We start from the raw sequence: 24643 nt of genomic DNA, 5'->3' as shown, positions 1-24643 counted from the left end.
CGCAAAAAGGCAAACTTTACCTTCTAACTCTTTGGCAATGTCACTCACAAATATATTGAACAGAATCGGCCCCAGCACCGATCCCTGAGGCACTCCACTACTCACCTTTCCCTCCTCCGAGCGAATTCCATTAACCACCACCCTCTGGCGTCTGTCCGTCAACCAGTTCCTAATCCAGTTCACCACTTCGGGTCCTATCTTCAGCCTTTCAAGTTTATTTAAGAGCCTCATGTGGGGAACCGTGTCAAAAGCTTTGCTGAAATCTAAGTAGATTACGTCTATAGCACATCCATGATTCAATTCTCCGGTCACCCAGTCAAAGAATTCAATGAGATTCGTTTAGCATGATTTACCTTTGGTAAAACCATGTTGTCTCGGATCTTGCAACTTATTGGCTTCCAGAAAATTCACTATCCTTTCCTTCAGCATTGCTTCCATTACTTTTCCAATAACTGAAGTGAGGCTTACCGGCCTGTATTTTCCAACTTCTTCCCTATCACCACTTTTGTTAAGAGGGACCACATCCGCCGTTCTCCAATCCCACGGAACCTCTCCTGTCTCCAAGGATTTATTAAACAAATCTTTAAGAGGACCCGCCAGAACCTCTCTGAGCTCCCTCAATATCCTGGGGTGGATCCCGTCCGGTCCCATGGCTGTGTTCACCTTTAGATTTTCAAGTTGTTCATACACACTCTCTTCCGTGATTTCAAGTCACTAAAATTATATCTTCCAAGGACTGGTGCATATTTGAAAAATTCTGCAATTTGTTATGATTGAAAGATACTATGCTGTGTAAGATACTGAATTCTTCTCTGACGTCTTTTCAGAAGAAGCCTATACAGTGGTGGAAATAAGTATTTGATCCCTTGCTGATTTTGTAAGTTTGCCCACTGACAAAGACATGAGCAGCCCATAATTGAAGGGTAGGTTATTGGTAACAGTGAGAGATAGCACATCACAAATTAAATCCGGAAAATCACATTGTGGAAAGTATATGAATTTATTTGCATTCTGCAGAGGGAAATAAGTATTTGATCCCCCACCAACCAGTAAGAGATCTGGCCCCTACAGACCAGGTAGATGCTCCAAATCAACTCGTTACCTGCATGACAGACAGCTGTCGGCAATGGTCACCTGTATGAAAGACACCTGTCCACAGACTCAGTGAATCAGTCAGACTCTAACCTCTACAAAATGGCCAAGAGCAAGGAGCTGTCTAAGGATGTCAGGGACAAGATCATACACCTGCACAAGGCTGGAATGGGCTACAAAACCATCAGTAAGACGCTGGGCGAGAAGGAGACAACTGTTGGTGCCATAGTAAGAAAATGGAAGAAGTACAAAATGACTGTCAATCGACAAAGATCTGGGGCTCCACGCAAAATCTCACCTCGTGGGGTATCCTTGATCATGAGGAAGGTTAGAAATCAGCCTACAACTACAAGGGGGGAACTTGTCAATGATCTCAAGGCAGCTGGGACCACTGTCACCACGAAAACCATTGGTAACACATTACGACATAACGGATTGCAATCCTGCAGTGCCCGCAAGGTCCCCCTGCTCCGGAAGGCACATGTGACGGCCCGTCTGAAGTTTGCCAGTGAACACCTGGATGATGCCGAGAGTGATTGGGAGAAGGTGCTGTGGTCAGATGAGACAAAAATTGAGCTCTTTGGCATGAACTCAACTCGCCGTGTTTGGAGGAAGAGAAATGCTGCCTATGACCCAAAGAACACCGTCCCCACTGTCAAGCATGGAGGTGGAAATGTTATGTTTTGGGGGTGTTTCTCTGCTAAGGGCACAGGACTACTTCACCGCATCAATGGGAGAATGGATGGGGCCATGTACCGTACAATTCTGAGTGACAACCTCCTTCCCTCCGCCAGGGCCTTAAAAATGGGTCGTGGCTGGGTCTTCCAGCACGACAATGACCCAAAACATACAGCCAAGGCAACAAAGGAGTGGCTCAGGAAGAAGCACATTAGGGTCATGGAGTGGCCTAGCCAGTCACCAGACCTTAATCCCATTGAAAACTTATGGAGGGAGCTGAAGCTGCGAGTTGCCAAGCGACAGCCCAGAACTCTTAATGATTTAGAGATGATCTGCAAAGAGGAGTGGACCAAATTCCTCCTGACATGTGTGCAAACCTCATCATCAACTACAGAAGACGTCTGACCGCTGTGCTTGCCAACAAGGGTTTTGCCACCAAGTATTAGGTCTTGTTTGCCAGAGGGATTAAATACTTATTTCCCTCTGCAGAATGCAAATAAATTCATATACTTTCCACAATGTGATTTTCCGGATTTAATTTGTGATGTGCTATCTCTCACTGTTACCAATAACCTACCCTTCAATTATGGGCTGCTCATGTCTTTGTCAGTGGGCAAACTTACAAAATCAGCAAGGGATCAAATACTTATTTCCACCACTGTAAGTCCTTGATGCAGATATTGAAAAGGTGGCTGTGTACAGACAGACCTTTTTCTGAAAGAAACTAAGAAAGCAAAGTACTGTTGTTTGGAAAATATTTATGAAAATTGAATATGTAAGACTGGACTAAAAGTCATTTTGAATAAACTACTGGCGCATAGGGAGGTTTTTTTATGCCTATGATAGTACTGTAGCCACGGTCTGGCCGCTGAAGAAGTTGCAGTTTAGTGGTTCATTGAGGCTTTTTTCTCCTTGCGCATTTTTTTAATTGCAACTGATCATTTATTGCTGTACTAAAGTGCATAAGGTGTCAGTATTTTGTGAAGTTTATGCCAGAAATAAATATAACTAATTATAGCTCCTCTTATTTAAGTTTTTAGAGCATCCCACCATGAGGCTAAAGAAGTATCTTCAATTTTGTTAAAATGACAATAATCATTAATAACATTTCTAATTGTTTCTTGAAAGTCTGGTTCATTGATGAATTTGGAGTCAAAACACCATTGTGGTCTTGATTTTGAAGCCTCCTTTATTTCTAATTGCATTTGAATGGGAGCGTGGTCAGAGACTGAAGTAGCTAAATATATTGGATTTGGATATCGATTTGATGAGTGAATTGGAGACTGAAAATAAATCTATCCTAGAGTGAATACAGTATGGATTAAGTAAATGATATAATAAATGCAATAAGTTAGGTTTGTTTATTTATTTATTTATTAGGATTTATTTACCGCCTTTTTGAAGGAGTTCACTCAAGGCAGTGTACAGTAAGACTAAATCAAACATAAGCATTAGACAATTATTGTAACATGGGGTTAGGGAAAGAAGAAAAAACAAAGTTGTAAAATGGGGATTTACTTGTGCTGGCGAACATTCTGCCGGTCAGCAATGTAGCTTGGAATTTTGAGAAGGGTTTGGAATGGGAAGCTAAGGAGGGGTTTCCTAGGAAACGGGGGTTTGTGGCAGTTGTGTTGAGTCTGCTGCTTTGTAGGAGAAGGATGATGTGTGAGTGAGCTCTGAGTGGGAATTGAGAATTGTAGTAAAATTGCAAGAGAAATAGGATTGTCAAGATTGAAATGTGGGAATGAGTATGAAAGAAAATAGGGTACTAGGGGAAGAGTGAAAAGGGAGTCTGTTTGATGTAGAGTGAAACTGTTTGATGATTGAGAAAAGTTAAAACCTAAAGGTGAGGGGGATTAAATGAGAAAAGGGGGAGAATTACTATAGGTTAGAGGTGAAAAAGGGAAAAAACATTTCTTTTAGGATTCAAAAGGGAGAAAAGGGAGTCTATTGGAGTTTCTCTTATCCTAAGCATTAAAAGAGATGTGGATAGAATGTTCACTGTCTGAGAGGAGAGAGAGAATCTTGAGCAGAGTGAGTGACAGCAAAGCACTGCAGCGCTTAGAATAGGGAACTGCAGTACAGAATAGGTGTGTAGAAGGGAATATTCAATTAATTTTATTTTAATTAGAAAAGTTGGCCACAGTATTGATACCCTGATTAATGTTCCATGAAGGTTGCTGAAAATTTACAGGAAGGAAGGGTTTTGCTTCCAATTATTTTAATAAAGAATGAGGTGTAGGAAGAAGAACGGGAGAGAAGAGGAAAATCGATCTGGGCCCCCACGCAAGAAAGTCTACGCTGCACACCAACAAAAGGAAACCTGTAACAGCTAAGTGACTTTAGGAAAACAGAGAAAACCTAAAAGGGTTGAATCCTGTGAAAAGAAAATTTATGGGGTTAAAAGAGGTTGATTACATGTTAAATCTACTGCATTTTACCAATTAAAAAGTTAGTTAAATTAAATTATTGATTATAACAAACTGTAAATTGTGAAATTGTGTTTATTCTCAGAAACAGCAAAATCCTGAAATTAGTTTATTTTCCTCTCCCGCTCCTGGAGTGGGAGACGAGGTTAGTGATTGTTGTCCACTCCTTATTCCTGGGTGCTGGTTTCTGGAAAGTCGCCACGACTACTACCAACAGGCTTGCCGGAATCCAGTTTCATCTTACATCACACCCAGGCGTGGGGTGGGACCAACATTATAGCCGTAAAAATATTCACATAACAATACAAAATATAGCATAGTATACTACTTATACTGTCAACACAATATGTAATACAACAGATGGGACACTTTTAATCCAATGACAGATGAGAGCCTTGACAAAATCCTAAAAGACCTTCGACCAACTACCTGCTCCCTCAAAGATAGTGCAGCAGGCAAGAATGGGTCTCATAGAAGGCGCCACAAAAATTGTGAATGCCTCTCTCACCCTTTGCTAAAGAAAAACAACCTTGACCAAGACAAACTTGAAAGTTACCAGCCAGTATCCAACATCCCATTTCTAGGGAAACTTATAGAACAAACAGTCTGTATTGAACTTAATGACTGGCGAGAAGAGAGAAACCGGCTAGATCCATGTCAGTCTGGATTCAGACCCGGTTATGGAACAGAAACGGTCCTCGTATCCCTACTAGATAAACTTCACAGAAACCGAGACAGGGAATTCGCTTCGGTGTTAGTACTGCTAGATTTCTCAGCAGCATTTGACACTGTGGATGATGATATCATGCTAACATGACTGACAGAAACAGGTATCAATGGAACAGTGCTTGCCTGGTTCAGATCCTATCTAACAGACAGTCAACAATCCATAATGTTTGGCAGCAACTCATTGTCACCGTGGGCACTGACCTGTGGGGTACCACAAGGATCAATACTGTCACTTATTCTGTTCAATATATACTTCAAGCCACTAGCTGAGCTTATTCGGTCAATGGACACTCAGTTCTACTTCTATGCGGATGATGTGCAGCTACTCATTCCCATTGAACCTGATTTACAAACAGCCTTGAATAAACTGATTACCTGTCTAACATCAATTCAAGAATGGGCTAAACACAACAAACTTTGCCTGAACCTAAGTAAAACTGAGCTTCTCTGGGTCCCTAACACAAGTGGATACATAACTGACATCAAAATCTATTTTGGGAAATACGAACTCCCCCTCAAATTACAAGTCAGGAACCTTGGAATACAATTAGATTCAACACTTACTCTGACTCCCCAAATCCAAGCAACCTTCAAAAGCTGCTTCTACTATTTGCGATGCCTCTCTCCTTACATCGAGAAGGTAAATCTTATCCCAATTGTGCATGCCATGATAACATCAAGACTGGATTACTGCAATGCACTATACAACGATCTGACTACAAAGGGCCTGCACCAGCTTCAATTGATCCAGAATGATGCAGCAAGACTCATAGAAGGTTGCAAGTGATGTGACCACATCACACCATTTTTACAAAAATTTAATGGGCTACCAAGACAATGCAGGGCTAAATTTAAAACTCTATGTCTGATCTTCAAGGACCTTAAAGGAAATGGCCCTGAGTACTTGAAGAACAGGATGACTACACACCACCAAGGACACTAAGGTCCTCTCAAGGGCTATCACTAACTGCACCCTCTCCAAAAAACATTACACAATCAGGCTCATTTTCAAAAGAGATGGATGTTGAAAAAGCGACATAAATCGGCACTTGGACGTCCATCTCACAGAGACGTCCAAATCAGTATAGTCGAAACCCGATTTTGGATGTCTTTCTCTGAAGTCCGTCGCAAAGACGTTCAACTCTCAAGGGGGCGTATCGGAGGCATGGTCGAGGTGGGACTTGAGCATTCCTAAGACTTGGACGTCTTTAAGCCATAATGGAAAAAAGCAAAGAAGTCCAGGACTAAAACTTGGATGTTTTCACCCAGATCTGTTTTTATTATGAATAAGGCACAAAAAGGTGCCCGATATGACCAGATGACCACTGGAGGGAATCGGTGATGACCTCCCATTACTCCCCCAGTGGTGATTAACCCCCTCCCACCCTCAAAAAACATGATTAAAAATATCACTTGCCAGCTTCTATGCCAGCCTCAGATGTCATACTCAGGTCCATGACAGCGCATGGAGGTCCCTGGAGTAGTTTAGTAGTAGGTGCAGTGCACTTCAGACAGGTGGACCCAGGCCCACACCCCTCCTACCTGTTACATTTGTGGAGGAAACAGCGAGCCCTCCAAAACCCACCTGAAACCCTCTGTACCCACATATAGGTGCCCTCCTTCACCCCTAAGGGCTATGGTAGTGGTGTACAGTTGGGGGTACTGGGTTTTGGGGGGCTCAACAGACAAGGTAAGGGAGCTGTGTACCTGAGAGCAATTTATGAAGTCCACTGCAGTGCCCCCTAGGGTGCCCGATTGCTGTCCTGGCATGTCAGGGGGACCAGTGTACTAAAAATGCTGGCTCCTCCCAAGTCCAAATAGCTTGAATTTGGACGTTTTAGACTTGGATGTCTTTGGTTTCGAAAATGGCTGAAAATCAAAGATGTCCAAATCCAAGGACGTCCGAGGTATTTTCAAACACAAAGATGGACATCTATCTTTTTTTTTTTTAATGGCCTTTTCCCTGCCTCTGAATTTGGACGTTCTACAAAGACGTCCAAATTCCAACTTAGACATTTTTTTCGAAAATGCCCCGCCACGTGATACCCGCAAGTGAGCCTTCCTACTAAGCTTCTTAGTATAAATGGATCCTCAGAAGCTTAGCCAAAATTGGGTAGCGGAGCAGGTGAGGGAAGAGAGGTTGGTGGTTGGGAGGCGAGGATAGTGGAGGGCAGACTTATACAGTCTGTGCCGGAGCCAGTGATGGGAGGCGGGAAATACTGCTGGGCAGACTTGTACGGTCTGTGCCCTGAAAAAGGCAGGTATACAAATCAAGGTAAGGTATACACATATGAGTTTATCTTGTTGGGCAGACTGGATGGACCATGCATGTCTTTTTCTGCCGTCATCTACTATGTTACTATGTTCTCTGGCGTAACCCCCACACTCTGGAATGCACTGCCTGAAAGGCTCTGCTTAACACAAGACTATCTCTACTTCAGGTACCAGGTGAAAGCTTGGCTCTTCAACCAGATTTTTAATGGAAGAAATAACTAACTTGTTAGTCTCACTCACACACACAAGGAGTGACACGGGGTGCACATACTGCAGCAAGACATGTTTATCCACTCCTACCCTAGCTGAGATAATATTTTAACCATCTGTCTGACCTCATGTGCACCTTTCTTTAAATTAGTCACCTTACTTTCTAACTCTTCTCACTCTCTTATCTATCTATGTGTTCCATCTTTGCTTATATCCTTCACTATCAATTAAAATATTCTATTATGTATTGTGTTGACATTGTAAGTAGTATACTATGACATACTTTGTATTGTTGTTTGAATATTTTTACTGCTGTAATTGCCTAGTGCTCGTCTGATTTATTATTACTGTACACCGCCTTGAGTGAATACCTTCAAAAAGGTGGTAAATAAATCCTAGTAAATAAATAAATAAATGTAATACATAGCGTAGGGTATAAGCAAAGATGGAACAGTGAATTTCCTATCTCATCTTCCAACTTGCCTTCTCTCCCACTTCTAGCATCTCTTCTTTTCTCTCTCCCAGTGATTTTCTCTGTGTTCTTTCCTGCCTCCCCTCAGCCCCTCCTTCACATCTACATTTCTCTCTTTTCAGCCTTCCCTTTTCTCCTCTCAAGGCTTAATTTCACTCATACACCCCTTCCACCCCAACACCCATTTCTCCCATATGAAGTAATCACCCTTAGTCAGTCCCTCATCTGCCCCTCTCTCCCTCCCTTCCTCTACTGGCTCAGCCCATCCCATCTGCCTCATTTTCTGTAAGAAAATAAATGCCATATTCATTTGTGGCCATATTCTGCAACTCAGCAGTTCTCGCAAGGACTCACCTACCCATTACCCAGGTGACTCACCTGCAGACGTGATGCTATGTGCTTTTGCTATGTCTGCAGGGAAAAATAAAAGGGTCATTGAGTTAATGACATGATTTATTGAAAATAGTTTTTTCTCTTTTCTTTTGCTCACATTTCCCTCTGACACAGATTTCACTGACTATTGCTCTGATACTGCATATCAATAGTTACCTAGGCAGCATGGATTCCCAGTGTCTACACTGGTTAGTCATTCATTAATGGCCATATACAGCCTCAAAAATGACCCCTTAGGACTGAATATTCATAGCTACAGCTCAAGGGTAGATTCTGCATCAAGAGTTAGAAAAATCTGCAGTAAAATTGCTGAAATTCTTCAGAATGTTTGCATACTAAATAATGACAATTTTATTTGAGTTTCTAAAATTGCTCAGAACTGCGCATGCGCGTGAGAGCCAGCATTAGCGGCCAAAATGCTCCTACTGAATGAACTGCTGATCATTCAGCACAGATGGGAATCGTGCAGATGTCTTTGCCTGGTGGGCTTGGCATCCCCACCAGCCAAGAAGGCAGGGGAGCCCAGGCCCCCCAGTGGCTACACCACTGCTGCTCTCTTTTCCCCCAGTCAGTAACCCATCATGCTGTCTCTCTCCTTCCCTCCCACTCTCCCTCCTTTCCTCAGCTATTCTCTCATCAGTTTCTCTCTCCTTCCCTCCTCAAGTAGCCCTCCCTCCCCGTCTCCCTGCAATTTTTCCAGTGCATGCAGCCAGTCAATCTCATTCCCCATCAGCCTGCATAGCCACTGCTGCTCCCACCCCCAGATCTAAGCTCCTTTCAGTGCACTGCCACAACAGCTGAACTCTAGGCTGGCCAGTGCACCTTCTAAATGCAGGCACCCAGGGGCCATGCCACCTTCTCCCTCCCCCCTCCCCTGGACACATGACAGAGAGGAAGATGCACTAAAGTCGTCGGTAATTCCCATTCCCTACAGATTCCATAGCGAATCGGTAGGGAATGGGAATTCACTAAGGAAAGGGAATGCAAATGAGCTACTCGTTGTAGCTCCGTTGCATTCACCATTACCTTGGTAGCCAGTCGGAGAATTGGGACGTCCCATTCGGTTATGCTCCTCTTCTTGGGTCTCTTCAGCCAATCAAATCACATCTAGCTTGCTGGTGTCAGCTGCACGCACTCTGATTGGCTGAAGAGATCTGGAAGAGGAGCATAATGGAAAGGGACGTCCCGAACTCCAGATCGACTCACAGGTCCCCGATTCCCTTCTCCTCGCTGCTACAGAAGGTGAGCAGCGCCGGGGAGACAAAACTAAAAAAAAAAAATGGCGAAAAGACGTCCCTCACAAGCGCAGGCAGAGTACGTCCATAAAGGACGCCCCTCACGTGCGCTTGCTGCTTTTTTTTTCTTTTTTACCTTTTTTTGGGGCCCTTTTCCTTTCCGATTCCCTCACAGGAGCCCTAATGAGAGGTGCAGACCTCACGTTAGGGTTTCCACGGTAAGGGAATCGGAAAAACGGCACTGCAGTTCATTATAATAGCCTTTGGATAATTTGCATTCCGTTTTCGTTGCCTGCTATCGTGACAGGAAAAATGCCCTTGGTGCATGCCCCCGGTAAACTACTTGCGTTTTAGACTGCCTGGAACCAGTTTAAAAGGCAAGTTGTGGGCTCGTTAGGTTTTGTGCATCTGGCTCAGAGTGTCATGCATTTCAAACCTCAAGTGCAGTTTCAGATAGCAGAGGAGGATGTGCTGCTCTCCCTCAACTACTAGTCAGGAAGTAGAATTAACAGAGTCTAGGGCAATTTGGGGGGGGGGGGGGAAGTCCACCTCTGCACCCCTTCCCCATATTGCAGGGCTGGCTATACCCAGGGAGAGTGCCTGGGGGGGGGGGGGGGGGCAATGCATTACTCTCTCCAGGAAAAAAAAATTAAATGCTCCCAGGTTCCAATCTAATTCATGTTTAATGTGGGATAAAATGCCATAAATAAGTAAATAAATAGATAGAAACTCTGAATGTTGAGCACCTGATTCTAAGAACATGATGTCTGTTTTAGTGGCCCTTTACCAAGAGAAAACAAAATCTCTGCACATATAACACATGCTAGGGTATCCCTATAACCAGCCCCTCCAAATGATACACTGATTATGATTTATACAAATTACTACTCTATTTATGAAATGTTATTCTGTTATTATACTTCCTCTGTGTACATCCGTATGCACAAGCCAGCATGTTTGAAAATGTAAGTGAGATTAAATACAAATTCACAATTTCTTTTATAGTATCCTCCCCACCCCACCCACCCACCTAACTATTTCAGACCTCCTCCCTGCTCCCCTGGTCTCCCGAGCCGCAGAGTCCAGGCACATACCTGAACTGAAGACACCCTGGTGGTCTAGTGGAGTCTTTGGGGAAGGAAAGACCCTCAGTCTTTCCTGCCCGCTGCCGGTGCTGACCCTCTTGCTGCCGCATCTTCTTTAAAATGGCTGCCAAATCCCCTCCTTCGTGACATTCAGAGGAAGCCAGACATACAAGGCTTTCAATTTGGTACAGATACATTTAAAATAGCAGCATTTGCTGATGATTTGTTGGTTCACATTAATCCTCAAGTATCAATAGCAGTGGCGTAGCCAGACCTGACATTTTGGCTGGGCCCAGAGCTAATATGGGTGGGCACTAATATATATATATATATATATATAGGCACGAGTAGTGCGCCCTACTTCTAGCATTTTTCCTCTCTCTCCCTCCTTTCATCCAGCATTTCTCCTGTTTCTCTCTCCATCTGACCAACCAAGGTCTCCCCCTTGCTCCCCTTCCTTCTCCCCAACAGCTTGTCTCTCCCCTGCCCTTTCCCATGTCCCCTCTTTCCATTCATCTTTCTCTCTGTACCCTTCTTCTATCCAGCATCCCAACTCTTTCTTTCCATCCAGCATGTCCCCTTTCTCTCTCTCCCTTCCACCAACATCTTCTCTCGCTCTCCACCTTCTGTCCAGTGTCTCCCTCCTTTCATCCATCTCCTCTCTCTTCCTTCTTTTATCCAGTGTCTCCCCTTTTTCCGTCCCCATCCAACATCTTTGATCTCTCTCTCTCCCCCCCCCCCCCATGCAACATACACCCTGACACACTATCTTCCTCCTCCCCTTCCAAACAAAATATTTTTCCTCCACCCCAGCATCCACGTACCTTAGTTCCCCAGGCACCCAAACTGCTGCTGAGATCAGCTCAAGTGCATCCCTTCTACACGCTGCCACTGTGAGCAGCCTCAACAAAAGAAGAAAATGAAGCGCGAGGCCGCAGCAGCCTTCAGGCATGCGCTGTCGGTCTGCTGGTCCTCAGCCCTCGTCGGAACAGGAAATTGACGTCAGCGGGGGCAGAGGACGGCAGAGCCGACAGCGCATGCCTGAAGGCTGCTGCGGCCCCGTGCTTCATTTTCTTCTTTTGCTGAGGCTGCTCACAGAGAAGCAGCGGCGGCGGAGGATCATCGCAGCGGCAGCGGGTGACTTTCCCGCTTTGGCGGGAGTGCGGAAGATAACCTGCCAAAGCGGGAGTCTCCCGTTGAATGTGGGAGACTTGGCAGGCAGGCGGGCGGGCGGGCCTGAGCCATGATTGGGCAGCACCCGTAGCTACGCCCCTGATCAATAGGGGCTTTGTTAGAATGCATGAATGAATTTGGGGATTTCTCAGGCTTTAAGTTAAATCTTGACAAATCAGAGGTGTTAGGATTGGGGATCAAGGAGTGGCTTGGCGGGGTTGCTATCCGTTGAAATGGGTCAGTGAATCCGTTCATTACTTGGGAGTGTTGCTAACTATGGAGACATCGAGACTATATCGATTGAATGTCAATAGATTGTTAAATTACACCAAGCTTCATTTCGAGAAGTGGTAAGATCTACAGCTGCTAAACAGGTTGTGTAGGAAATTTTTTTTTTTTTGGGGGGGAGAGAAATCAAAAATGCATCTGGAATACCTTTATGACTCCTGGCCGCAAGGCGGTTTAGGTCTCTCTTGTCTTCAGCAAAATACAGGCAGCTCCTTGTGACTCTGGGCAAGTCACTTAATCCTCCATTGCCCCATGTAAGCTGCATTGAGCCTGCCATGAGTGGGAAAGTGCGGGGTACAAATGTAAAAAAAATATATATATATATAATCAGGCTTGTCTTCTGAGGCATCTTAGGGATTGGTTGTTTGGCACTGAGCAGTTTACTCCTACACGATAGGCAGTGCTTTTTTTGTAGATAAAAAGGTGCCGGTACTCATTATGGGCGGGGTCACCACATATGGCTCCACCCCATCCCCTATTATAGCCACATCCACATTAACCACACCCCTTATACCAGCCATGGCGCATATAGACAGACATCATTGAAAATACTATACTAGTATAGGAGAAAAAATAACGTGATTTTTTTTCATTATAAATAATTTCTGTAAGCTGTTACAGCTCCAGTATACCACTACTACTACTACTACTATTAAACATTTCTATAGCGCTACTAGACTTACGCAGCACTGTACAAATTAACATGAAAAGACAGTCCCTGCTCAACAGAGCTTACAATCTAAATTGGACAGACGAACAGACAGCTAGGGGTGGGGAAATTGCAGTGCAATACCCTGTGCAAAATAAGACAGCAGATGTAAATTCTCAAATTGGACATATTTCAAACACTAAAATGAAAATAAAATGATTTTTTCTACCTTTGTTGTCTGGTGACTTTGTTTTTCTATCCATATTGGTCCCAGTCTCTGATTCTGCTGCTCTCTATCTGTTCTCTTAACTCCATTTCCAGGGCTTCCTTTCCATTTATTTCGTTACTTTCCTCCTTTCTTCTTCATTTCTTGCTCTACATCCATAAGTAAAAGCTGGGTCCTCCTCTGTGGAATTGACAGGAGGAGGTATAACGTGGATCCAGCTTTTGACTATTTTCTCCATCCATGTGCAGTTTTTCTCCTCCCCTCCATCCATGCCCAGCATTTCTCCTCTCTCTTCTCTCCCCTGTATCCATATAAAGCAATAATTCTCTCTCCACTCTCCTCCATCCAAGTCCAGCATTTCTCCTCTCTCCCCGCCAACTCCTCCATCCATCCATGTCCAGCAATTCTTCTCAATCTCCTGCTCTCCTCTCCATCCATTTCCAGCATTTCTCCTCTCTCCCCTGCCCTGCCCTCCCCTCCCATCCATGTCCAGCATGTCTCTTCTCTCTCCTGCCCTCCCCGCCCATGTCCAGTGATTCTCCTCAATCCCCCTGTCCTCCCCTGCCATCCAGGTCCAGCGATTCTCCTCTCCCCTGCCCTCCCCTCCCATCCATGTCCAGTAATTCTCTCTTCCCTGCCCTCCCCTCCCATCCATGTCCAGCGATTCTCCACTGCCCCCTGTCCTCCCCTGCCATCCATGTCCAGTGAATCTCTCTCCCCTGCCCTCCCCTCTCGTCCATGTGCAGCGATTCTCCTCTCCCCTGCCATCCACGTCCAGCGATTCTCTTCTCCCCTGCCCTCCCCTCCCATCCATGTCCAGCGATTCTCTTCTCTCCTCTGCTCTCCCCTCCCATCCATGTCCAGCAATTCTCTCTTCCCTGCCCTCCCCTCCATGTCCAGCATGTCTCCTCTCTCCCCTGCCCTGCCCACTTATCCATGTCCAGCAATTCTCCTCTCTTCCCTGCCTTCCCCTCAAATCCATGTCCAGCAATTCTCCTCTCTCCCCTGCCTTCCCCTCCCCTCCATGTCCAGCAATTCTCCTCCCCTCCCCTCCATGTCCAGCGATTCGTTCAAACCCTAGCCCCTCCACCGCCCCCACCCGCCTTCAGCTCCCCGACTTTCCACTCGTGCACCCGTGCTCCCTGCCTTGAAATTATTAGTTTACCCACCCTCGTGGAAAGGAAATTACATCAAAGGAAGACGGGATGCGCTGAGAGGGAAGGGAAGCAACGAGGAGGCGAGCCTGCCTGCTGCTTTTACTGCCGGTTCACCGCAACTTCGGGTAAATTAAAGATTTCAAAGCAGGGAGCACGGATGCACGAACGGAAGGGAGCGGGCAGGTGAGCCGGACCTCACAAAAAAGGTGCCGGTACAAAGCACTGACGATAGGAAAGAGAATTGTTTACATCTTGGCATTTGAATTTTCTTTTGCATGCCCAAACAAAAAATTTGCCTTGCTCTTGTCAATGCAGTCAATGAAAGGCACTTGTCAGGCTCTTTTGAATTGTTGCAATCAGAACCCAAATGTTAGTAATTTATTGCCATGTAGGGGTAAAGCTGATTTTCCACCAGGGCTGGAGTCCGCATTGTTTAAGAAATGGTCAGACATGGGCGTTGTTTTGATTGAGCATTTTCTCAATGAGGAAGGTATTTTCTATTCTTTTCCGGATCTACAGCAGAGGATCTCCCTAACTCACATAGATTATTTTGCTTATTGGCAGCTGCACCATTATTATTCTAGCTTAGATTACACGGCTGTGTATATGAGGCTAGGTCAGAAACTTCTAGATTTTTCAGAAGGAGATGTTTTTGGTCGGGCTTCAGTATCAGGTTTACATAGAACTGTGGTTTCTCTTCTCCTTTTCCGGGAGTATGGTCCTCTTAAGGAGTCTTGGAGTGGAGACCTTGAGCATGAACTGAAAGGGGTGGATTTTTAAAAATTGATTAAAGCTATTCCAAAGCAGGTTGGAAGTGCTGAACTTCAGGAGAGTCAATACCGTGTACTCCACAGAGCATATATATCACAATATCAGGCTGCTAGAGCAGGTTGGGTGCCTTTTGGTCAATGTACCAAATGTCAGTGGGGAGACAATACCTTCTTTCATGCTTTTTGGCGATGTAGTGGCATTCAAGCATTTTGTAGGTCGACTCATCAATACTTAGCGATTCTTTTTGATCGTCGTGTAGCTTTTTCTTGGAAAGGAGTCTTACTGAATAAATGGGAGGCCTATGGGATCACGGATAAAAATTTGCACTTACTACTTAATAAAGTGTATGCATTGGGGAAAACGTGTATGCTTAAGTATTGGATGCAAGAGGATCCTCTCTCTTTGGTACTGGAGAAACAGATTGCATGCATTTATGTTATGGGAGGCAAGGACTGTTAGGAATTCCCCAAAGGGAAGATGGGTTTTCATGTCTATTTGGAACTGTTATTTGCAAACCATCTCCCATAAAGCAAGACGCATTGTACTGAATAGGTTTCTGAGTGTTTCCTAGGTCGATGCTGTTCTATTAGTTGTTTTGGGTTCTTTGCTTGGGTAGGGGAGGGTGGTTTGGGAAGAATGGATGTTATTCTTTCAATAGACCTGGGGTCATAAGAGTCCAGGCGCCGGGTGTCACGGTTGTGGCCGTGCCCCTGCGTCCATACTCACCTTTTTCCAGTGATCTGGCTCTGTGACTTATCTGGACTGCCTTGTCCCTGCATTGATGCATCTGCTGCCTGGTGTGCCTGCAATCCAAGCCTCACTACAGTCTATTCAAGCCTCATTCCAAGTTGTGACACAATCAGTAAAGTCCTTTATAAAGCACCTTAGAATTCTCATGCTTTGCCTTTGCAAGAGGTCTCTTAACCTGTTTTTGTGTTCCCTGTTTAGATCCAATCCCTGCTTGGCTTTGTTCCTGCATGCTTTGATTCCAGCCTGGCTTTGTTCCGGTGAGTCTTGCCCCTAAAAGTCTGTTCTGTGTTTCTATGAGTCTTGTACTTGAATGCTTTGTTTCTGTGTGTCTTGCTTTTGAACCTTGTTTCTGAAAGCCAGGCTCTAGAGCCACACCCTGCTTTTGGTGTCTGTTACTATTTGACTCTACCCTTGGCTCCTTCTTTCTCTTTGTTCCTGCTCTGTATGAGGGGCGTATCTGGACTCCGGCGGTAGGGGGGGGCCAGAGCCAGAGGGAGGGGGCACATTTTAGCCCCCCCCCGCCATTGCCAGACCCCCCCCCCCCCCGCCACCAACGACTCTCTCCACCCCCCTCCCGCCGCCAACCCTCCCCCGCTGCCGTTGCTTACCTTTGCTGGCGGGGGACCCCAACCCCCGCCAGCCGAGGTCCACTTCCACCTGCCGCTGCCTTTAAGAATATTTCTTCAGCTGGCGGGGGACCCCAACCCCTGCCAGCCGACCCGAGGTCTTTAAAGTTCTTCTTCGTCCTCCGTGGCCGTGCTGCTGTTGAAAGCTGTTGAATCCAGTTCAGAGTCTGACATCGTGGCCCCACGCAGATATGCCCCTGCTCTGTATTAAGCCAAGTTCTGTTCCTGCTCTATGTTAAAGCCAAGCTCTGTTCCTGCTCTGTGTTAAAGCCAAGCTCTGTTCCTGCTTTCTGCTAAAGCCAAGTCTGTCCGAGCCAAGTCCGTTCCAGAATTCCTGTCCCAGTTGCCAAGCTAAATCCGTTCCTGAATGCTGCTCCAGCTGCCAAGCCAAGTCTGTTCCGGAATCCTGTTCCTGCCTTGCTTATAGTCTTGCTTCTGTTATTCTTGTTGCCTCACTCCTGCCCTGTTTTGCCTGTCTGGTTGTGCCTTGCTTTGTCTTATCTCATTCAGTCTAGTCCTGTCCGGATCCAGTCCTTGTCTTGCCCTTTTTTGGACCCAGTTTTAATCTAGTTCTGTGTCTTGCCTTGTATTGCCTGGGTCTCAGTCCCAGTTTTAATTCAGTTCTGAGTCTTGCCTTGTCCTGTCTAGGTTCCAGTTCTTGCCCCTTTGCCTTGTTTTCCTTGCCCCATCTGGATGTGGTCCTTGTCTTGTCCATTGTGCCTTGTTACCTCTGTTCTGCCTTGGTTTATTCTAGTCCAGTATGTTTTGATTCCTGCCTGTGCCAGCCCAGGTAACTTGTCTGCCAAAGCTCCGGCTTTGGTCCAAGGGCTCACTTTTCCTGACAGTTGTGAAACCACGTCATCACAGTTGTCAGATTAAGATATGGGGAAAGATAGGGTTGGGGAGAGGGGGTGATTCTGCATACATATGTTAAACTTGAATGGAAAATAGGGTTATAGGAGGGCAGTGGGAGGCTTCTCACAAAATAAAAGGGGATTGTATGATACCCAGTTTTTTTTCCTGTAAGATGTTTTTGCTTGTTCTTGTTATGCTTGTTCATTACGATGTAACTGCTTGATGTCTTTGTCTAGACTTGTTGTTTCGTTGTTTGATGTTGGGTGTTTTGATCCTGAATAAAAACCGTTAAACCTTAAAATGGCTGCCAAGACTTACAACGGCTGCAGGAGGGTCAGCGTTGGCAGTGGGCAAGAAAGACTGGGGATCTTTCCTGCCCAGAAGAATCCATTAGACCACCAGGGTGGCTGCCTTCAGGTATGGGCCGGGATCCTGCAGCTCAGGGGACAGAAAGCCCAACAGGATGAGGGAGGGAGAGTGAGCCCTGCCTGAACAGCAGCAACCGGCTTGCATTGCCTGACCAACCGGCTCGCAATATGTTGAAATATTTAACAACCAGCTCTTGCGAGTCAGTGCAAACCGGCTCCAGCACACCACTGCCTTATGTTCTCTGTTTCTATAAGCAAATAAATATACTGTATCAATTTGTGGCCATTTAATCAATTTCTTTAAAGCTCATACAATTGAAGACACTATCCCATAATCTATAAAAGAAAAGCACCAATACACTTACTGCAGAGCTTCCTGAACTTGTCTGGATACCTCATACAGCCCAGTCATGTTCTCCGAATGTCCATAATGAATGTATAAGAGAGATTTGCATACACTGGAAACCCAGTTTATCTCATGCATATTCAGATCTGACCCAAGGGTATCAGACACCCTATCAGGGTTGGGCAACTTGTGGCCCACAAGACCATGGAAAGTATATGCATAAAATATCATTAACCAGAGTTTTGGTGACTAATTCACAAATATTTTTCAGAATAGCCACTCTAGTAGTTTGTTTTCATCGTTGTTAGTAAAGTTTTACTTATTTATCACAAAAGGTCTATGGAACTATGCATTCCCAGTTCCAACATCACATAATGTTGTGGCACTCTGTGTATAAAAGTTCTCCACCCCTGCCCTTGGTGAACCTTCAGTCATGTGCACCCCCTCCCCTCAGGGTCACTTCAAGGCCCTACCACCTCCCTCTCCAGTAGTTCAGCATCTCCCCTTCCCCTTCTATGCCCCCGAGGTTCCCAGAATCTCCACTTCTCTTCTCTACCTCACATCCCAAATTGGTCAGCATCTCCTTTTGTGTCCCCCCAGGGCCAGCATCTCCCCTTCCCATCTCTATCTCCCCCCCCCCGGGCCACCATCTCCCCTTCCTCTCTACCTGCCCCCTACATTGTCAGCAACTCCCTTTCTCCTCTAACCTCCCACTCAGTTGCCCAGCATCTGATCTCCACTTCCCTCTCCCCATCCCATATCTAGCATCTCCTCCCCTCTTCCCTCCCTGCTTTCAAGTCACTGCTGACCCCCTACCTCCTACAGCGCTGGCCCCAAGTTAAAGAAGAATGAGCAGAAGTGCCAGTATATCCTGTGAAAAAGTGTCAATATGTCCTTTGCCCTCTCACAGGAAATCAACATGGAGGGGAGAGAGACATGGAAGCACTTTAGTGTGGGCTCATATTTACAATGCTCATGCAGTATTCATTCTTCTGTAACCCAGGGCCAGTGCTGTAGGAGGTAGATAAGGTGGTAGCAGCAGGTCCACCAGGAGGAAGGTTCTCGCGCATGCTGGAGCTGCATCACTACCCCCAAAGCTGCCGTAGTGCCTACTCCGCATGGTGGCAAGGCTGTCCCTGTGCATATTCAATGTGGATATCCTGAAACACTAATTGTGGGTTTCTACAACACATTTGGGAAGCCCTGTGGTACTGGAAATAACAAATTAAACCACTGTGCTATAGATCCTTACATTCTAGCAGACTCCCTGACCTCAGTCACAAACACAGACCTTTACCTAACACAAAATATGGGACCACACATTAGAAACAGAAACCCCTCAAACCCAGCATTTACCTTTTGCCAATGCTGCACTGCAAAACGGTCTGATGGCTAGAGTAATGAGTTGCAAGCCAGGACTCAAATTCCACTTCTCCCATTGCCGTCCTTGGTGTATTTAGGCCAGTCACTTAATGCCCTTTTGCCACAGGTACTCAAAATAGATTGCAAGCTCTAGAGGACATGGAATTATTGTAGCTGAATTCTAAAATCTATTGTAAGCATCTGTTTGGAAGGGCAGGCCAAAAAAATCTTTAAATTGTCCTTCCCACTTCCACCAATATAGATGAGCAAAATACAAATTTCCAAAGCCAACATTCCAATCTCTGGAATTCTCTCCCTCCTCAGGTTCATCTAGACTAGAATTATCATACTCCAGATTTAGGAAGGCCTTAAGGACACCTCTATAGGTGTAATGTCATGAACAGACTGGCTCACTGTGTAAACCATGTGATGTTTATAAAATCTGTGTATCCTCTGCTGTATAGCTTAAACTTGTATGACTGTGCTGTATGATTTGTTGGATATTATGAAAGCCCTGACAATGAATTTGCATGGTGGGTCTGACTTCTTTCCTATCACACAATGGAACTCCTTTCTTAATTCTAAAAACAGGCTGCCTTTTTTATTTGATGTTATAATGCTCACTGCTCTGCTATGCTTGCAGGAAGAGCAATATATCAAGTTTGAATTAAACCATAACAAAAACATAAAAACTGAAAATAAAAATGGGCATTTTATTATTATTTTTTAATTGTCTTGATCCTGGTTTCTCTCTTCTGCTTTCTTCTTGACAGTTTTTCCTCATAAGACATGTTCCATTTCTTCCCTCCCATTTATCCCTCATGTTGATTATTTCATTTTTGTCTCCAGGCCTCTTATATTTGCTCTGTTTGCTCATGCCTAGATTTCACCTTTCTCCTTTTGTGTCTCACTCTCCAGAGGGCCTCCCACCCCCCCACCCACCATCAAGTTCTTATGGCTTGTGAGATTTGAGCATGCTTGTGGTGCCGGCATTAGTTGCTCGAGCGTAGGGTTACCATATGGCTCCAGAAAAAGGAGGAAAGGTTGAGCCAGTCTGGGTTTTACTTCCATTGCTTTCAATGGAAGCAAAACCTGGACTGGATCAATGTGTCCTCCTTTTTCTGGAGTCATATGGTAACCCTACTCGAGCGGTATTTCTGACTGCTGCATTTTGTCTAAGAATGGGTTCTGGCTTTCTTCAGCTGGCAGGGCTGCCTCCATGCCTAGCATCTTTTCTCTGTGTCCTGTCCCATCTCCTTCACATACCCTCCTAAGGCCCCCTAACCCTGCGGCCATCATCTCTCCTCTCCCTTGCTAACTCTTGCAATCCAGGGTCTTAGCCTCTCTCTTCTTCCCTTGGTCCAGCTTCCCCTCCCTGTTTGGTCTTCTCTCTTTTTTCCCCTCCACGCCCTACTTCCCCACCGTGGTCCAGCATCTCTCCCCCTCTACAGTCTGGTCTCTCACTTTCTTTCCTCCACTCCCCCCCCCCCCCAAGTCCAGCATCTCTCCCCCCTTCTTCCCCTTCACCTCACCTCCTGGTTTGGTATCTCTACAACACAGGAAGTTGCATCAAAAAAGGCGGGACCAAACAAAGAGAAGCACCAGGGCAGCCAGAAGCAGTGCGATCTTAGAGCTACCTGTAACTTGATGGTTTATCAGGGCCAAGAGAGAGGCAGGAGTGCCACTGGAACTGGAGGTGGGAGGGAATGGAGGGCTGCCGGACCCATAGGATGGAGGGAGGGCTGCCAGACCCGCGGGCAGGGTGGGGTGGGGTGGGGTGGGGTAGGAGGGAGGGAAAGAGAACTGCCGGACTGCAGGGCAGGGAAAAAAAAAAGCAAAAATACGGTTTTCTGGGTGCCAGTTTTAATGGTCTGCCTGCAGCCAGCCTGGCTTTTGCAAAACCAGCCAAGCTGCCTTAAAATTGGCTGTTTGGCAACCCTATGCTGGCCTGGGCCCAATTGCTTAATTGATCTGTGTAGCTATACAGAGTCCCACGAGGTTCAAACAATCAGTGGACCCAGGCCAGCAGAGGATGAGGAAGTACTCTGATGTGCAACCGCTGCCCATTTGCTTCTTCCTTATGTCATATGATCCAGGAGGACAGAGTAAGCCAGGTGAGACTAGGGTTGTATGAGCAGTCTGTCTCTGGATATGTGCTGCGAGGGAAGAGGGATCAGAAATCTAATTAAAGTTCTGCCTTCTGTTCCCTGTGCAAAATTCTCATTGCCCCAAGTACTGCATCCTGTCTCTCTCTCTCTCTCTCACCCTCTCACCCTTTGCCCTCCCTCCCTCCCCCCTAGTACTGCATCCTCTCTCATTCTCATCCTTTGCCCTCCCTCCCCCCTAATACTGCATCCTTTCTATCTCTCTTTCTCTTTCTCTCACCCTTTGCCCTCCCTTCCCCTAACACTGCATCCTATCTCTATCACCCTTTGCCCTCCCTCCCCCTAGTACTGCATCCTATCTCTATTACCCTTTGCTCTCCCTCCCCCTAGTACTGCATCCTCTCTCTTTCTCTCACCCTTTGCCCTCCCTCCCCCTAGTACTGCATCCTGTCTCTCTTACCCATTGCCCTCCCTTCTTATGTATGTTATGTTATGTTATGTTATGTTATGTTACTACATACTATCTCTCTAACCCTTTGCCCTTCCTCCCCCCTAGTACTGCATCCTGTCTCTCTCTCTCTCTCTCACCCTTTGCCCTCCTTCCCCCCTAGTACAGCATTCTCTCTCTTTCTGTCTCATTGCCTTTGCCCTCCCTCCCCCTAGTACTGCATCCTGTCTCTCTCTCTCTCCCCCTTTGCCCTCCCTCCCCCAGTACTGCATCCGTCTCTCTCTCTCTCACCTTTTACCCTCCCTCCCCCCCCCCCCCCCCCCCCCCAGTACTGCATCCTGTCTCTCTCTCACTCTTTGCCCTCCCTCCCCCTGGTACTGCACCCGGTCTCTATCTCACCCTTTGCCCTCCCTACCTCTAGTACGGCATCCTCTCATGCTTTCTTTCTCTCACCCTTTACCTTTCCTCTTGCCTAGTACTGCATCCTCTCCCTCTCACCCTTGGCCCTCCCTCCTGCCTACTACTGCAGCCTGTCTCATTTGCCTCCCCCCCCTCTCTCCCAGTACTGCATTCTAGGTCTCATTTGCTCCCTTCCCCTCTGCTAGTACTGCACTCCCCTCCAAATACTTCATTGGTTTCAGTCTCACTCTTTTCCCCCGCTGTCTCACCTCTCCTTTCTTGGCTCCTCCCTGGTCTAACTTTCTTTCACTTGTTTTTAGCTAGGTCACCGATAATTTCCCATCACTGGCTGCCGGCTCTGGAGTTAGTCTTCTCTGTATGGCATCCTGCTCTTTGACATTTTGTTTCCTCAGGGGCAGGACCCTGTACAGAGAAGACTGATGCAGGAGCCGGCAGCGGCAGCCTATGGGAATCTGCCAACTAGGGAAGGGGAGAGGCAAAAGGAGTTGGAGAGCTACTGGACCAGAAAGGGGGGGGGGGGAGATTAACAGAAATAAACCTGTCAGGGGGTTGATGGAAGACTTGTCATGGGCTGGGGGGGGGGGGGAATTATGAGAGCTATCACCATGGGGTGGGGGAAACAAAGCATGCTTGGGGGGGGGATACTCACATACAGCAGGGAAGTAGCAGCAGGTATGGGCCAATGCCTCAGATCGGGCAGCATCAGAAGGCGGTTGGGTCAGGTCGGCTGTTGAGGCAGGTAGGGCAGCACAAAGCAGTCGGTAGGCCAGTCAGAGCCCAAAGCAGGTGGCAGAGAAGGTAGTTGGGACGGGGCAGGCAGTTGCAGCACTAGGCAGTCGGTGGCAGCTGCAAAAGGCAGTAGGGGGCAGCAGCAGCACAAGGCAGTCAGTGGGCCGGTCAGAGCCCAAAGCAGGTAACAGCTGGAGAAGGTAGTTGAGGGCAGGGGCAGGCAGCAGCAGCAGTAGTAGCATAAGCAGTCTAGCAGTAGTCAAGACCAAGTGGAGCAGCAACTACATACATAGCACATGTTGTGTCTGGCTCCTGCTCTTTCCTTGCTGCTCATTTAAAGGCTCTTTGCCGCATGTGGGAATTGCCCTTCTTTCATTTTATTTGGCTGACTGCCTATGATGCCGTTCCCTGAAACCTGCGGCCCCTCTGCCCAGGACTACCAGTGCTTAACCTCATATAAGTATCATAAACTGTGCAGGATAAGTGTCACAGTATGCAAGATTCAGCTGATACTGTGAAACTGGCCCAGCCCAAAAGCAGGAGGTGACTTACTGTTAACTGCAGTATGGGATCACTGCCACTGTCTGGAACTCATTACTGAAGGATTGGCTCCCTCTGACTGCAGTGATAGGGAGGGTGTGAAAGACAGCAAACAATGTATTTGCAGTAGCACTTTGTCACCCAGTAGCAAGGCCCATGCATCAGCTGTTATGGCTCCCAGAAGCTTTGTATTTTGCCCGTTCTTTTTCTTTATGGAGAAAATTAATAAGTATTATGTCAGGACCAATGGCAGACAGAACTACATTAAGGCATGGGCAAACTAGGCAAGTGCCTATGGACTAAATGTTTGGGGGGGGGGGGGGGGGAGCCCAGTCAGATGTGCTGAGGACTCAGGATTGCCAAATGTCTGGAATTTTTCAGGATTCTACAAAATTTGTATATTACCTGTCTCAAGGCCAGAAGTGTAATTAAAGTGTTTGAATATTTTTAAGTTTCACCCTCTATAGCTCTCCAATCCTTCCTCCTTCTAGTGCAGACTGTGCTAAGATCCAGCCAATGGGAAGACTGCTTTATTACAGAGAGCATGATTTGAGCTGTAAGTGTTGGAGTAGGGGAGGCTGAGCCCTGCATGGGGCCTTAGAGAGATCTGTGGAACCAGTGAGTCTGCTGGGAGTAGGAATGTAAGAAGAAGGGGGAAAAGTACAAAGGGTCTGCTTCAGGCTGAAGAAAAGCTTTACATGATTGGGCAGACCTGGTAGGGAGTAGGGACGCCGCCTGAGCACAAGCAGCACTAGAAAAGAGAGCTGGAGAGTCAGTGGCATAGCCAAGGGTGGGCTTGGGCCCACCCATTTTGGGCTCAGGCCCACCCAGTAGCAGCACATCTATGATGTGGCTGGCAGGGATTCCCCAAGCCCCACCAGCCCACAACTGTCCCTCCTGCATACCTTGTAAATACCAGATCGTTGGCTGCAGTGAGCAGCGACTGATACATACTGCTCTCACCAGCCCCACAGCCTTCCCTCTGATGTAGTCCCGCCTATGCGGAAACAGGAAGATACATCAGAGGGAAGGCTGTGGGGCCAACATGAGCAGTGTGTATTAGTTGCTGCTCGCTGTCAGTGAAAATCTGCTATTTAAAAGGTATACAGTGGAGGGGGTGATGTTTGAGAGATCATATGGCATGCAGGTGAGAGAGGGAAAGACCAAATCACTTGCGGAGTACTTCTGCCCACCCAACTTGGGCCCAGGCCCACCTAAAATTAGGTGTCTGGC

The sequence above is a fragment of the Microcaecilia unicolor genome, chromosome 3 (genome assembly GCF_901765095.1).
Source record: "Microcaecilia unicolor chromosome 3, aMicUni1.1, whole genome shotgun sequence".
In the NCBI taxonomy this organism is placed as follows: Eukaryota; Metazoa; Chordata; class Amphibia; order Gymnophiona; family Siphonopidae; genus Microcaecilia; species Microcaecilia unicolor.
Note: the sequence above shows the minus strand (reverse complement) of the source record.